Raw genomic sequence first — 10,455 nt, forward strand, 5'->3', positions numbered from 1 at the left:
CAGCGCGTCTGTCCTACAGCAGGTGGCGCTGTGCTCCTCCCAGAGACCCGGTCCAGATGGGCGGGATGCGGGTGGGGTCTCTGGGTCCTCTGGCTCTGGGGTTGAGCATCCTGCCTCCCAGTCTGCAGGGGCCTCCACAGCAGAGCCCCCAACCCCCCGGGTCTCCGCCACTTCTCTCAGAATCCTGCGTTCACTCTACCTGTGTCCGAGCTTCTTTTGGTTTTCTTTTTTTATCTCAGACTGTTGTGCCCAAGATTGCGAATCCGAGAAACCTCCGAGAAGCCAACAATGATGCAAACACACGAGGGTTTATTTACCACCGCGAGCTTGTGTCCAAGTATACCCGACAGAGCGGAGCAGGGACTTGGACCCTGAGGTAGTTTTTAGCTTAGTTTTAAGGGCTGGTCTCAGGGACCTCCAGAAGGGCTGGAGCAATTCCTCAAGTTCTGTTTACATTTTGATATGGGGCCTTCAAGGGCATTGAGCTCTGTCCTCATTCTAATAGGGGCTTCCTGCCCTTGGCCTGGGCTCAGTTTTGATTCAATAATGGGGCTTTCTAGGACATTAAGCTGTAAAAATCAAAGGTTCCACACCTGGAAGGGGGACGTCACACTGTCCTTATATGCTGAAGATGCGGAACTAGAAACAGGAAACCCCAGAGCCTCCACCAAAACCTGTTAGAACTAAGGAGTGAGTTCAGTAAAGTAACGGGACACAAACTGACCCTACAGAGCAGAGTAGCCTTGCTGTGTCTCGACAATGAGCACTCAGGAAGGAAAGGAAGGACGTGAAGGCCTTCTCAGGAGCATCAAGGAGAATAAATAATGAGACTGAACCAAAGGAGCACAAGACTTGTGCACTGAGCCTTACCAGGCTCTGGGAGGCCGTCCTGGGCTCGTGGGGTGGGAGCCTCATCTTGTGAAAATGTCCACAGTTCCTGAAGCCACCCTCAGTTTCAATGTCATTTCTATCAAAATCATGGTGGCAGACCTTAGAAATAGGAAAAAAAAACCCATAACATCCATCCTCCTCAACAAATAACCCCGGACAGCAAATCAGTATTGGAGAAGCAGGACAGAGTGAGACGCAGCACTTTCCTATTTCCCCTGTTATGCCCCCACCCCTCCAGCGACCCTCAGTTCGTTTCCTATCGTTAAGAGTCTGTATTTCCTGCATTTGTTTTGATCTTGTCTCTCCTTCCCTTCACAGTATTTCATCTGCTTTGCTTCTTTAATTCCACCTATGAATGACACCACACGGTCATTCTCTTTCCCGAGTGACTTACTTCACTTAACATGATCCCTTTAGTTCTATCCACATCATTGCAAATGGCAAGATTTCCTTCTCTTTGATAGCTGAGTTCCATTCCTTTCTGTATGACCATCATCTATCTCCCATCCTCTTTATCCATCATCTGGCAGAGGGCACCAAGGCTCCTCCCACAGTGTGGCTACTGTGGACCCGGCTGCTGTGGACATTGGGGTGCAGTTGTCCCAAGACTCACTGCATCTGTATCTTCGGAGTGAGCTCCAGGCCATTCACCTGCTGGTGGCAGGGTGGCTCTATTTGTAACTTCCTGAGGAGCCTCCACACTGTTTCCAGGGCGGCTGCACCAACCCACGGTCCCACACACAGTGGAAGAGGGTTTAGTGAGATTTGCAGGACATGGTAAAATTCTGGTCCACATTTCATTTTGTGTCCTGTGGGCTCCAATTCCTTGTCCTTAAGTATTTCTGGGGAAGTCGGGTGTTGGGCTCCTTTTCAGTGAGATGTTTCTGAAGCTAACAGGCCCCAGCTGGAGCCTGAAAGGAGGCAGGTGGGGCCCATGGAGCACCTGCTGCCTCCTGCACAGCCTCCTGCAGTGCCTGAGTGTCCCGCAGGGGGCGCCCGAGCCCAGGCCCCTCCCATGGGGCAAGCCTGTGCAGTAGGCCTCCTCTGCCTGCACTAACAGGAGCCAGCCTGTGCTGGGGAGGCCTGAGGGGGATGTGGGGATGCATCTATGCTGATGAGCTGAAGCCTCCACAGGACCCGCGGGGAGTCTTCAGGGGGAAATTGGGTCGCGTTCATGCTGACAGGAACCCCGGTCTCCTCAGGACTCGCGGTGAGGCTTTAGGAAGATGTGGGCCCGCATCCACCCTGACAGGAGCCCTGAGCCACCTCAGGACCTGCGGGGAGTCTTCAGGAAGATGTGGGTCCACATCCACACTGACAGGAGCCCTGAGCCACCTCAGGACACGCGGGGAGGCTTCAGGAAGATGTGGGTCCACATCCACACTGACAGGAGCCCCTGAGTCACAACAGGACCTGCAGGGAGGCTTCAGGAAGATGTGGTGCCACGTCCACTCTTCCAGGAGCTCCCGGGCCCCTCAGGACATAAGTTGAGGCTTCTGGAAGCTGGGGGCCGCATTCAAGGTTACAGGAGCCCCGGCCTCCTCAGAACCCTCGGTTACGCTTTGGGAGGACTTGGGGCCACATGGATACAACAGGATGCTGACTTCCTCATGACCTTCGGTGTAGACTTGGGGAAATATGTGGATGCATCCATGCGGACAGAAGACCCCAGCCTTGTCAGGGCCTGTGGTGAGGCCTAAGAAAAATGTGGGTGCCGCATCCACACTGACATGTCTCCGGCCTCCTCAGAACCCACTGCGAAGGTTTGGGAAGATTATGGGCCACATCCATGCTGCCAGGAGCCCCCAGCCTCCTCAGGTCTTATGGTGAGTTTTGAGGAAAATGAGGGGTCATGTCAACCCTGACAGGAACCCCGTCCTCCTCAGGACCAGCACTTTGGCTTCAGGACATATGGGGCTGCGTCTATGCTGACAGGAGCCCACAGCCCCCTCAGGACCCACGGTGAGTTTTCTGGGGGCCATGGGGCCATGTCCAGGCTGACAGGAGCCCCCAGCTTCCTGAGGACCTGCTGTGAGGCTTTAGAGGATGTGAGACATAGTCCACAGTGACAGGAGACCCGGCGTCCTCAGGACCCGCTGACTATGACTCAGGAACACGTTGGGCCATGTCCACACTCACAGGAGCCCGGCTCGCTTGGACCCCCTGGAGGACTCTGGAGGAGCCGTTGGGGGCCACGTCTACATCAGAAGGGACTCCTCAGAACCACATGGTAAGTGAAACGGTAGAATGAATGGTAAGGTTAGGGGAGGGGAGGCAGTTGGTGGTTAGCCTTAGGTTATATGTTAGATGTTAGTGATTATGCTTATGGTTACGGATTAGAGGTTAGGTGAGGCATAAGGGTAATGGTCAGTAGTTAAGAGTTAGGATGGGGTTAGGGTAAGGGACAGGATTTAATGTTAGGGTTAGGGTTTAGGCTCTAGGGATTAGGGCAAGAGGTTAGGAGTTGAGGTTAGGGTTATGGTTAGAGTTAGGGTTGGGCTTAGGTTTGCAGTTAGGGTTAGGGGTTAGGGTGTGAGTTAGGGTTTAGGGTGAGGGGTTAGGGTTATAGTTAGGGCTAGTTTTAGAATTAGGGTGAGGGTTAGGGTTAGGATAGGGGTTAGGACTAGGGTTAGGGTTATTGTTTGGTTAGGGGTTAGGGTTAGGGACAGGTCAGGGTCAGGGTATGGTTTTGGAAGAGGGTAAGAGATACATTTAGGGAGTGGGTTAGGGGTTAGTTTTAGGGTACGGGTTAGGGTACAGTTTGGGGTATGAGATAGGATTAGTATTAGAGGGTTGAGGGTAGGGTACAGGTTAAGGTCAGGAATAGGATTTGAGTACATTAAGTTAAGTTTACGTTTAGAGGTTAGGGTTAGGGTTAGATTTCAGGTAGCGGTCAGGGTTAAGGGTTTAGAATAGGTTTAGGAGTTAGGGTGAGGGTTGGCAGGAAGGTTCAGTGAATGTGTTTCGGTCTTGCGGTTTGTGTTTGGTTTTCGATTAGTGATAGGTCTTGTTAAGGTTTAGGCTAACATTAGGCTTAAGTGTAGTGTTAGGGTTATATCTGTGTATGGTTAGAGTTTGGGTCTTGGCATGTGCCTGCACTGGGACTCCTAGTATCTTGGGCAGTTTAGTTTTATGCACTCTATTTAGGTTTTGGTTCCAAAGATAGCCTGACTCCATCAAGTCAGTGGCCTCCCCAGAGAATCAAAATCCAGGCTTCTGCTGGGGTCAGAAAAGACATGGCAGGCTTCTCCCGAGCTGAGCTAAGGAGGGGATTTGTGACTCTAAAGACTCTTTATTTGGATTTTCAGTTGCCTTTCTGATTTTATCTCTTGTGCGCACATGTTTCATCAATACTACCAATTATTATTTTAAAGTTTTACTTGAATTCCTCTTTGTAAACACAGTATGATATAGTTTCCAGTTTACCACATAGTGATTCAACCTTTGGATACAACGCCTGGTACTTGGTCACAGGTGCCCTCCACTATCCCCATCCCCTGATTCCCCATCCCCCTACCTTCCTCTGGTATTTATTAGTTTATTCTCTGGGGTTGATAGTGTGTTTTTTTATTTGCTTCTCTCATCCCCCCTCTGCCCCTTTGCCAGTTTGTTTGGTTTCTTAAAATTCACATGTGAATGCAATTGTATGGTATTTGGTATATGTCTTCCTCTGACTGAGTTCATTTAGCATAAGTCCTTTCCACTTCTCCCACGTCATTGTAAATGGCTTCACTTCATCCATTCTGATGAACGAGTGATGTCGCAGTGGGTATATTTACCACATCGTCTCTGCCCATTCATCTGTCGATGGACATCTGGGCTGTATCCACAGTTTGGCTCTTGTTGATAACGCTGCTACAAACACTGGGCTGCGTGTCCCTCTTCGAATCTACTAAACAACTTCTGTATCCTTGGGGTAAATACCTAGCTGTGCAATTTTGGAATCGTAGTTAGCTCTATTTTTAACTTCTTTTTTAAAATTTTTTTATGATAGTCACAGAGAGAGAGGCAGAGACACAGGCAGAGGGAGAAGCAGGTTCCATGCACTGTGAGTCCGACGTGGGATTCGATTCCGAGTCTCCAGGATCGCGACATGGGCCAAAGGCAGGTGCCAAACCGATGAGCCACCCCGGGATCCCCTATTTTCAACTTCTCAAGCACCCTCCACAGTGTTTTCCACAGTGGCTGCACCTGTTCGCCTGCCCACCAGGAGTGTAAGGGGCCTCCCTCTTCTCCATAGCCTCAATGACACCTGTTGTTTCTTCTGTTCTTAATTTTAGCCATTCTGATGGCTGTCAGGTGTCATCTCATTGTGGTTTTGGTTTGCATTTCCCTGCTGATGGGTGACGCTGAGTGTCTTTCCGTGTGTCTCATGGCCATGTGAATGTCTTGTCAGAGACAAAGTCCATTCATGTCTTCTGCCCATCTGTAGTTGGATAATTTGTGTTTAGGATGCTGAGATTTATATTTCCTTTATGTATTTTGGATACTAAATCTTTATTGGATGTGTTCTTTACAAATATCTCCTCTCATTTTGTATGTTGCCTTTTAGGTTTCATTGTTTCCTTCACTTTGCAGAAGCTTTTCAATTTGATGAAGTCCCAATAGTATTTTTGCTTTTGTTTCCCTCACCTCAGAGGCATATCTAGAAAGAAGATCCAGTGGCAAATGTCAAAGACGTTGCTGCCTATCTTTTCTTCTTTGTATGGTTTCAGGTCTCACATTTAGGTCTTTCATTCATTTTGAATTTATTTTTTATATATATGGTGTAAGAAAGTGGTCCAGTTTCATTCTTCTGCATGTGGCTGCCTGGTTTTCCCAACACCATTTTTTCTTATCCTGGGGTCAGGTTTAGGGTTTCTTGAAGAGACTTTGTGTTTTGGATATTCCTTCCTGCCTCATTGTCGATTAATGGATCATAGAGTTACAGGTTTGTATCTTGTTTTGGCTTTCCATTCTGTTCTATTGATCTAAGCGTCTCCTGTTGGGAGATCCTTGATTACTGATTCAATTTCTTTGCTGGTTATCTGTCTGTTCAAGTTTCTTATTTCTTACATTTTCATTTTTGCCATGTTATATATTTCTAGGAATTGATCTATTTCTTCCAGATTCGAGGTTGCTGACATATAATTTTTCATAATGTTCTCTTATAATCGTTTGTATTTCTCTAGTGTTGTTATATCTCTTTTCTCATTTGTGATTTTATTTGGGTCCTTTCATCTTTTTATCTTTTTGCATTTTTTAAAGATTTATTTATGGATTCATGAGAGACACAGAGAGGCAGAGGTATAGACACAGGGAAGTTGAGGCTCCATGCGGGGAGCCTGATGTGGGACTTGTTTCCCCAGGACGCCGGGATCATGACCTGAGCCAAAGCAGATGCTCAACCATGAGGCACCCAGGTGCCCTGCTGATTCAAATCCTTTGCTAGTTATGGGTCTGTTCACATTTTCTGTTTCTTCCTATTTCAATTTTGCTCATTTGCACATTTCTGGGGATTTGTCCATTTCTTCCAGGTCTCCCAGTATGTTAGCATACAATCTTTCATGGTATTCCCTTATAATTGTCTTATTTTTCTGGTGTTGATTGTGATCTCTCTTCTCTCATTTGTGATTTTATTTATTTAGGTCTTTTCTCTTTTCTCGTTGATAAGGCTGGCCAAGTCTTGATCCATTTTCTTAATTAATTTGATGAACCATCTCTTTGTTTCGTTATTCCATTCTACTGCTTTGTTGTTTCTGTACTATTTATTTCTCCTCTCATCTTTATTTTCCCCCTCTTCTATAGGCTTTAGGCTTGTTTGCTATTCCTTTTCCAGCTACTTAAGGTGTAGGGTTAGGCTGTGTATTGGAGACTTCTTGTTTCTTGAGGTAGGCCTGTATTGCTATGTACTTCCCTCTAAGGACTGCCTTTGCTACATCCCAGAGGTTTGAAGAAACATGTTTTCATTTTCATTTGTTTTAAATTTCCTCTTTAATTTCCTGGTTGCTCCATTCATTCTCTAGTAGGATGTTCATAATCTCCACGTATTTTTGATCTGTCCAAATTTTTTCTTACTGTCAACTTCGAGTTTCATAGCGTCGTGGTCCAAAAATGTACAGGGTGTGATATCAACTTTCTTGTACCTGTTGTACCTGTTGAGGGCTGAATTGTGGGCCATGATATGATCTGTTCTGGAGAATGTCACATGTACACCTGAAAGGAATGTGTATTTTGCTTTAGGTTGAAATGTTCAGACTATATCTGAGTCCCTGTGGTCCAGTGTGTCAAGGCTATTTTTCTCTTGTTGATTTTCTGTATAGACGTTCAGTCCATTGCCATAAGTGGGTGTTAAAATCCCCTGTCATTGTATTATTATCAATGACTTTCTGTACGTTTGTTGTTAATTGGTTTCTATATTTAGGTACTCCCATGTTGGCAGCATAAATTTTTAGTTGTTTGAACTTTTTTTTAAAATAAATTTATTTTTTATGGTGTTCAATTTACCAACAAACAGAATAACACCCAGTGCTCATCCCGGCAAGGGCCCCCCTCAGTGCCATTCACCCGCAACCCCCACTCTCCTCCCCTTAAAGCATCCCTAGTTCCTTTCTCAGAGTTAGGAGTACTTATGTTCTGTCTCCCTTTCTGATATTTCCCACACGTTTCTTCTCCATTCCCTTATATTCCCTTTCACTATTATTTATATTCTCCAAATGAATGAGAACATACACTATTTGTACTTTTCCGATGGACTTACTTTACTCAGCATAATGCCCTCCAGTTTCATCCACTTTGAAGCAAATGGTGGGTATTTGTCGTTTCTAATGCCTAAATAATATTCCACTTTATACATAAACCTCATCTTCTTTACACATTCATCTTTCAATGGACACCAAGGCTCCTTCCACAGTTTAGCTATTTTGGACATTCTGTTATAAACATCGGGGTGCCGGAGTCCCGTCGTTTCCTTGCATCTGAGTCTTTGGGGTAAATCCCCAAAGGTGCAATTGCTGGGTCGTCGGGCAAGTCAATTTTTATCTCTTTGAGGAACCTCCACTCAGTTTTCCAGAGTGGCTGCACCAGATCACATTCCCACCAACAGTGTAAGAGTCTTCCCTTTTCTCCGCATCCTCTCCAACATTTGTAGTTTCCTGGCTTGTTAATTTTCCCCATGCTCACTGGTGTGAGGTGGTATCTCATTGTGTTTTGATTTGTATTTCCCTGATGGCAAGTGATGCAGAGCATGTATTCGTGTGCATGTTGGCCATGTGAATGTCTTCCTCTGTGATATTTCTCTTCATGTCTTTTGCCCATTTCATGATTGGATTGTTTGTTTCCTTGGGTTTGAGTTTAAAACGTTCTTTATAGATCTTGGAAACTAGCCCTTTATCTGATACGACTTTTGCATATATCTTCTTCATTCTTTAGGTTGTCTTTTACTTCTGTTGACTGTATCCTTTGCTGTGCAAAAGCTTCTTATCTTGATGAAGTCCCAGTAGTTCATTTTTACTTTTGTTTCTTTTGCCTTCGTGGATTTATCTTGCAAGAAGTTACTGTGGCTGAGTTCAAAAAGGGTGTTGCCTGTGTTCTCCTCTAGGATTTTGATGGACTCTTGTCTCACATTAGATCTTTCATCCATTTTGAGTTTATCTTTGTGTATGGTGAAAGAGAGTGGTCTAGTTTCATTCTTCTGACTGTGGATGTCCATTTTCCCTACACCATATATTGTAGAGACTGTCTTTCTTCCAATGGATAGTCTTTCCTACTTTATCGAATACCAGTTGACCATGAAGTTCAGGGTCCACTTCTGGGTTCTCTATTCTGTTCCATTGATCTATGAGTCTGTTTTTGTGCCAGTACCACACTGTCTTGATGACCACAGCTTTGTGGTACAACCTGAAATCTGGCATTGTGTTCCCCCCAGATATGGTTTTCTTTTTTAAAATTCCCCTGGCTATTCGGGGTCTTTCCTGATTCCACACAAATATTAAAATAGTTTGTTCTAATTCTCTGAAGAAAGTCCATGGTATTTTGATAGGGATTGCATTAAACATGTACATTGCCCTGGGTAACATTGACTTTTTCACAGTATTAATTCTGCCAATCCATGAGCATGGTATATTTTTCCATCTCTTTGTGTCTTCCTCAATTTCTTTCAGAAGCATTCTATAGTGTTTATGGTTGAGATCCTTTACCTCCTTGGTTAGGTTTTTTCCTAGGTATCTTATGCTTTTGGGTACAATTGTAAATGAGATTGCCTCCTCAATTTCTCTTTCTTCAGCCTCATTGTTAGTGTATAGAAATGCCATTGATTTCTGGGCATTGATTTTGTATCCTGCCATGCTACCAAATTGCTGTATGAGATGTAGCAATCTTGTGGGGGGAGGGTTTTGGGTTTTCTAGGTAGAGAATCATGTCATCGGTGAAGAGGGAGAGTTTGACTCCTTCTTTGCCAATTTGAGTGCCTTTAATGTCTTTTTGTTGTCTGATTGCTGAGGCTAGGACTTCCAGTACTGTGTTGAATAGCAGTGGTGAGAGTGGACATCCCTGTCTTGTTCCTGATCTTAGGAGAAATGCTCCCATTGCTTCCACATTGAGAATGATATTTGCTGTGGGCTTTTCGTAGATGGCTTTTAAGATGTCGAGGAATGTTCCCTCTATCCCTACGCTCTGAAGTGTTTTGATCAGGAATGGATGCTCTATTTTGTCAAATTCTTTCTCTGCATCTAATGAGAGGATCATATGGTTCTTGGTTTTTCTCTTGCTGATATGATGAATCACATCGATTGTTTTACGAGTGTTGAACCAGCCTTGTGTCCCGGGAATAAATCCTACTTGGTCATGGTGAATAATTTTCTTAATGTATTGTTGGATCCTATTGGCTAGTATCTTGTTGAGAATTTTTGCATCCATGTTCATCAGGGATATTGGTCTGTATTCTCCTTTTTGGTGGGGTCTTTGTCTGGTTTTGGAATTAAGGTGATTCTGGCCTCATAGAATGAATTTGGAAGTACTCCATCTCTTTCTATCTTTCCAAACAGCTTTAGTAGGATAGGTATGGTTTCTTCTTTAAAAGTTTGATAGAATTCCCCTGGGAAGCCATCTGGCCCTGGACTCTTGTGTCTTGGGAGGTTTTGGATGACTGCTTCAATTTCCTCCCTGGTTATTGGTCTGTTCAGGTTTTCTATTTCTTCCTGTTCCAGTTTTGGTAGTTTCTGGCTTTCCAGGAAAGCCTTCATTTCTTCTAGATTGCCTAATTTATTGGCGTATAGCTGTTCATAACATGTTTTTAAAATCGTTTGTAATTCCTTGGTGTTGGTAGTGATCTCTCCTTTCTCATTCATGATTTTATTAATTTGAGTCTTCTCTCTCTTCTTTTTAATAAGGCTGGCTAATGGTTTAGGTATCTTATTAATTCTTTCAAAGAACCAACTCCTGGTTCTATCTGTTCCACATTTCTTCAGGTCTCGATTTCCTTGAGTTCTGCTCGAATTTTAATTAACTCTCTTCTTCTGTTGGGTGTAGGATCTATCTGCTTTTTTTTTCTCTAGCCTCTTTATGTGTAAGGTTAGCTTTTGCGTT

The sequence above is a fragment of the Canis aureus genome, chromosome 9, assembly GCF_053574225.1.
Source record: "Canis aureus isolate CA01 chromosome 9, VMU_Caureus_v.1.0, whole genome shotgun sequence".
NCBI lineage: Eukaryota > Metazoa > Chordata > Mammalia > Carnivora > Canidae > Canis > Canis aureus.